Below are 7,690 nucleotides of genomic sequence, written 5' to 3'. Positions count from 1 at the left end.
GTGGACCTCTCCTCTCCTCAGGACTCCAGTGGTGGACCTCTCCTCTCCTCAGGACTCCAGTGGTGGACCTCTCCTCCCCTCAGGACTCCAGTGGTGGACCTTATAAACAGTTTGTTATTTTGTTATTGATACAAATGTATGAGGACATGATTGGGATATATGAAGAGAGACAGGAGGCTGCGGTAATGTTGAGATGCCAGTATGGGAGCTCTAGTCTAGAACACTGGAACCTTCAGTAGCACTTTGATGGAGATGATGAGGAGTGATGGGTCACATCTTGTGAGGAAACACATTAAGAAACCATATAGAACAGTCAACACTTTGTTGTGGATCTGTATTTAAAGAAAATACTATGTTGAAAATGGGCTGCATTTAGCCCCTTTAAAACATGTAGGCCCACTCCTCAAATTAAGAAATGTAAATAGCTATGCAGTCTTTAGCAGTACATCCAGTACATCCCTTTCTGACATGCTGTTGATGCATGTGATTGTCTTAAATCCCTGACTAGGCTACTTTAAAAATGTGTCAAACACAGAACTCACACTTCTTGTTTCAATGCACTGCTACACCAGTAAGTTAACTCACTTACTCTGTAAGTATGGTTGACGAGATCATTAAATATATACAGTACCAGTCAGAAGTTTGGACACAACTACTCCTTCAAGGGTTTTTCTTTATTTTTACTTTTCTCTGCGTTGTAGAATAATAGTGAAGACATCACAACTATGAAATAACACATATGGAATCATGAAGTAACCAAAAAGGTGTTAAACAAATATATATATATATAGATTTTATATTTGAGATTCTTCAAAGGAGCCACCCTTTGCCTTGATGACAGCTTTGGACACTCTTAGCATTCTCTCAACCAGCTTCATGAGGTAGTCACCTGGAATGCATTTCAATTAACAGGTGTGCTTTGTTAAAAGTTCATTTGTGGAATAGATTTCCTTCTTAATGCTTTTGAGACAATCAGTTGTGTTGTGACGAGGTGGGCGTGGTATACAGAAGATGGCCCTATTTGGTAAAAGACCAAGTCCATATTATGACAGTAACTGCTCAAATAAGCAAAGAGAAACGACAGTCCATCATTACTTTAAGACATGAAGGTCAGTCAATAAGGAAAATGTCAAGAACTTTGAAAGTTTCTTCAAGTGCAGTCGAAAGAACCATCCAGTCCTATGTACAGAACGACCGTACTATCTAACAAAACTTACTATATCCCTTCCTTCAGTTATATTATTTGTGGTAGAATTCGTTACCAAGGTCATTTCGGGCCTTCTTCCTTCCTTCCTATCGATTTTGGTTAAAACACAAAGTAGGAACCTCTATATTTGTTCAGAATATTCAAGCACCTATCATTGATTAAATCCAAACTCCTTTAGAACATTCAATCAAAAATATCTTAAATAATTCCTCCCAAATTCGAGAATAAAGACTATTTACCTTCGTCCTGTAGACTGGGAAAAGCAATGTCGGTTCGATTCCATCACCTTCTCTGTCGTCCTTGGATCATATATCGGCCTGTTTTTTTAAACGTCAATTCAGAGGCCAGGTCTTTAAATAACGAGTCCAGGCCCGTTCGTGCACGGCTTTCGGCTCTCCCTTCGGACGACAGAGACAAGTTTGTGGAATCCGTCTCGAAGGACCAATTGTTACTGTAATTTAGTTATTCCAATATGTTTTCATTAATTGAATTCCCTTAATCTATTTTATGAGAATTTGTAAGATTCTTGTTCGCATAAAATAGACGGAGACCAGTCTTTTCAATAATAGGTAACAGAATTTATTCTCGGAGCGCGCTCCCACGTTACCATGAGCAACAGTTTATATACAATAACATGACGTCATTTCATTGCTTCTAAAATGAATCTCCTCCTCCAGACAGGGACAAAGGGAAGTTTAAAAGTTCATTAAAAGTTCATTCTGACCCCCTAGCACATACACAGGACACACAACAAAACTGAATTGACTTTTGACTCCTCACCATTATCGATCACCACTTAGCTGACAGTTCTAACTAACAGAAAACCTAGGAATGTTTGTTCAACGAAACTTAATCCACAACCCATTCCTTTCTTCCCAGTTGGAATGGTGTTCATTAATTTTAATTACTCCATGTCCGTGTCACACAATCCCTTCTTATGAACTCATATTGTTAATCAGATATAATAAAACTAAGTATACGTTTATTTAGTTACAGTTCTATTTAAAATGAGAATATTGTTTATTCATTTATTCATAATATTTCTAACAACAACGCATCACCGGTTGCAAACTACCTGCCCTCAAGGTCACCTACACCACCCAATGTCACAGAAAGGCCAAAAAGATCATCAAGGACAACAACCACCGGAGCCACTGCATGTTCACCCTGCTATCATCCAGAAGACGAGGTCAGTACAGGTGCATCAAAGCGGGGACCGAGAGACTGAAAAACAGCTTCTGTCTCAAGGCCATCAGACTGTTAAACAGCCAACACTAACATTGAGTGGCTGCTGCCAACATACTGAATCAACTCTAGCCACGTTAATAATGTAAAAATTGATGTTATCAATTTATCACTAGTCACTTTATATAATGTTTTACATACCCTACATTACTCATCTCATATGTACACTGCTCAAAAAAATAAAGGGAACACTTAAACAACACAATGTAACTCCAAGTCAATCACACTTCTGTGAAATCAAACTGTCCACTTAGGAAGCAACACTGATTGACAATACATTTCACATGCTGTTGTACAAATGAAATGGAAGGTGGAAATTATAGGCATTTAGCAAGACACCCCCAATAAAGGAGTGGTTCTGCAGGTGGGGACCACAGACCACTTCTCAGTTCCTATGCTTCCTGGCTGATGTTTTGGTCACTTTTGAATGCTGGCGGTGCTTTCACTCTAGTGGTAGCATGAGACGGAGTCTACAACCCACACAAGTGGCTCAGGTAGTGCAGCTCATCCAGGATGGCACATCAATGAGAGATGTGGCAAGAAGGTTTAATGTGTCTGTCAGCGTAGTGTCCAGAGCATGGAGGCGCTACCAGGAGACAGGCCAGTACATCAGGAGACGTGGAGGAGGCCGTAGGAGGGCAACAACCCAGCAGCAGGACCGCTACCTCCACCTTTGTGCAAGGGGGAGCAGGAGGAGCACTGCCAGAGCCCTGCAAAATGACCTCCAGCAGGCCACAAATGTGCATGTGTCTGCTCAAACGGTCAGAAACAGACTCCATGAGGGTGGTATGAGGGCCCGACGTCCACAGGTGGGGGTTGTGCTTACAGCCCAACACCGTGCAGGACGTTTGGCATTTGCCAGAGAACACTAAGATTGGCAAATTCGCCACTGGCGTCCTGTGCTCTTCACAGATTAAAGCAGGTTCACACTGAGCACATGTGACAGACGTGACAGAGTCTGGATACGCCGTGGAGAACGTTCTGCTGCCTGCAACATCCTCCAGCATGACCGGTTTGGCGGTGGGTCAGTCATGGTGTGGGGTGGCATTTCTTTGGTGGGCCGCACAGCCCTCCATGTGCTTGCCAGAGGTAGCCTGACTGCCATTAGGTACCGAGATGAGATCCTCAGACCCCTTGTGAGACCATTTGCTGGTGCAGTTGGCCCTGGGTTCCTCCTAATGCAAGACAATGCTAGACCTCATGTGGCTGGAGTGTGTCAGCAGTTCCTGCAAGAGGAAGGCATTGATGCTATGGACTGGCCCGCCCATTCCCCAGACCTGAATCCAATTGAGCACATCTGGGACATCATGTCTCGCTCCATCCACCACAGACTGTCCAGGAGTTGGCGGATGCTTTAGTCCAGGTCTGGGAGGAGATCCCTCAGGAGACCATCCGCCACCTCATCAGTAGCATGCCCAGGCGTTGTAGGGAGGTCATACAGGCACGTGGAGGCAACACACACTACTGAGCCTCATTTTGACTTGTTTTAAGGACATTACATAAAAGTTGTTTCAGCCTGTAGTGTGGTTTTCCACTTTAATTTTGAGTGTGACTCCAAATCCAGACCTCCATGGGTTGATACATTTGATTTCCGTGTGATTTTGTTGTCAGCACATTCAACTATGTAAAGACAAAAGTGTTTCATAAGAATATTTCACTCATTCAGATCTAGGATGTGTTATTTTAGTGTTCCCTTTATTTCTTTGAGCAGTGTATACGGATAACATGCAACATTAGACTGTATATGGATAACAGGCTACATTAGACTATATATGGATAACAGGCTACATTAGACTATATATGGATAACAGACAACAGACTATATATGGATAACAGTCTACATTAGACTATATATGGATTACAGACCACATTAGACTATATATGGATAACAGACCACATTAGACTATATATGGATAACAGACCACATTAGGCTGTAAATGATAACAGGCTACATTAGACTATATATGGATAACAGGCTACATTAGACTATATATGGATAACATGCTACATTAGACTATATATGGAAAACATGCTACACTAGACTATATATGGAAAACATGCTACATTAGACTATATATGGATAACAGACCACATTAGACTATATATGGATAACAGGCTACATTAGACTATATATGAATAACATGCTACATTAGACTATATATGGATAACATGCTACATTAGACTATATATGGATAACAGGCTACATTAGACTATATATGGATAACATGCTACATTAGACTATATATGGATAACAGGCTACATTAGACTATATATGGATAACAGGCTACATTAGACTATATATGGACAACAGGCTACATTAGACTATATATGGATAACATGCTACATTAGACTATATATGGATAACAGGTTAAATTCGACTATATATGGATAACATGCTACATTAGACTATATATGATAACAGGCTACATTAGACTATATATGGATAACATGCTACATTAGACTATATATGGATAACAGGCTACATTAGACTATATATGGATAACAGGCTACATTAGACTATATATGGATAACAGGCTACATCAGAATATATATGGATAACAGGCTACATTAGACTATATATGGAAAACAGGCTACATTAGACTATATATATGGATAACAGGCTACATTAGACTATGTATAGATAGCAGGCTACATTAGACAATATATGGATAACAGGCTACATTAGACTATATATGGATAACAGGCTACATTAGACTATATATGGATAACAGGCTACATTAGACTATATATGGATAACAGGCTACATCAGACTATATATGGATAACATGCTACATTAGACGATATATGGATAACAGGCTACATTAAACTGTATATGGACATGCTACATTAGACTATATATGGATAACAGGCTACATTAGACTATATATGGATAACAGGCTACATTAGACTATATATATTGATAACAGGCTACATTAGACTATGTATAGATAGCAGGCTACATTAGACAATATATGGATAACAGGCTACATTAGACTATATATGGATAACAGGCTACATTCGACTATGTATAGATAGCAGGCTACATTAGACAATATATGGATAACAGGCTACATTAGACTATATATGGATAACAGACCGCAGACTATATATGGATAACAGTCTACATTAGACTATGTATGATAACAGGCTACATTAGACTATATATGGATAACATGCTACACTAGACTATATATGGTAAACATGCTACACTAGACTATATATGGATAACAGGCTACATTAGACTATATATGGATAACAGGCTACATTAGACTATATATGGATAACAGGCTACATTAGACTATATATGGATAACAGGCTACATCAGACTATATATGGATAACATGCTACATTAGACGATATATGGATAACAGGCTACATTAAACTGTATATGGACATGCTACATTAGACTATATATGGATAACAGGCTACATTAGACTATATATGGATAACAGGCTACATTAGACTATATATATTGATAACAGGCTACATTAGACTATGTATAGATAGCAGGCTACATTAGACAATATATGGATAACAGGCTACATTAGACTATATATGGATAACAGGCTACATTCGACTATGTATAGATAGCAGGCTACATTAGACAATATATGGATAACAGGCTACATTAGACTATATATGGATAACAGACCGCAGACTATATATGGATAACAGTCTACATTAGACTATGTATGATAACAGGCTACATTAGACTATATATGGATAACATGCTACACTAGACTATATATGGTAAACATGCTACACTAGACTATATATGGATAACAGGCTACATTAGACTATATATGGATAACAGGCTACATTAGACTATATATGGATAACAGGCTACATTAGACTATATATGGATAACAGGCTACATCAGACTATATATGGATAACATGCTACATTAGACGATATATGGATAACAGGCTACATTAAACTGTATATGGACATGCTACATTAGACTATATATGGATAACAGGCTACATTAGACTATATATGGACAACAGGCTACATTAGACTATATATATATGGATAACAGGCTACATTAGACTATGTATAGATAGCAGGCTACATTAGACAATATATGGATAACAGGCTACATTAGACTATATATGGATAACAGGCTACATTCGACTATGTATAGATAGCAGGCTACATTAGACAATATATGGATAACAGGCTACATTAGACTATATATGGATAACAGGCTACATTAGACTATATATGGATAACAGGCTACATTAGACTATATATGGATAACAGGCTACATCAGACTATATATGGATAACATGCTACATTAGACGATATATGGATAACAGGCTACATTAAACTGTATATGGACATGCTACATTAGACTATATATGGATAACAGGCTACATTAGACTATATATGGATAACAGGCTACATTAGACTATATATATTGATAACAGGCTACATTAGACTATGTATAGATAGCAGGCTACATTAGACAATATATGGATAACAGGCTACATTAGACTATATATGGATAACAGACCGCAGACTATATATGGATAACAGTCTACATTAGACTATGTATGATAACAGGCTACATTAGACTATATATGGATAACATGCTACACTAGACTATATATGGTAAACATGCTACACTAGACTATATATGGATAACAGGCTACATTAGACTATATATGGATAACAGGCTACATTAGACTATATATGGATAACAGGCTACATTAGACTATATATGGATAACAGGCTACATCAGACTATATATGGATAACATGCTACATTAGACGATATATGGATAACAGGCTACATTAAACTGTATATGGACATGCTACATTAGACTATATATGGATAACAGGCTACATTAGACTATATATGGACAACAGGCTACATTAGACTATATATATGGATAACAGGCTACATTAGACTATGTATAGATAGCAGGCTACATTAGACAATATATGGATAACAGGCTACATTAGACTATATATGGATAACAGGCTACATTCGACTATGTATAGATAGCAGGCTACATTAGACAATATATGGATAACAGGCTACATTAGACTATATATGGATAACAGACCGCAGACTATATATGGATACAAGTCTACATTAGACTATATATGGATAACAGACCACATTAGACTATATATGGATAACAGACCACATTAGACTATATATGGATAACAGGCTACATTAGACTATAAATGATAACTGGCTACATTAGACTATATATGATAACAGGCTACA

This window comes from Oncorhynchus clarkii, unplaced genomic scaffold (genome assembly GCF_045791955.1).
Source record: "Oncorhynchus clarkii lewisi isolate Uvic-CL-2024 unplaced genomic scaffold, UVic_Ocla_1.0 unplaced_contig_14044_pilon_pilon, whole genome shotgun sequence".
Taxonomy (NCBI): Eukaryota; Metazoa; Chordata; class Actinopteri; order Salmoniformes; family Salmonidae; genus Oncorhynchus; species Oncorhynchus clarkii.
Note: the sequence above shows the minus strand (reverse complement) of the source record.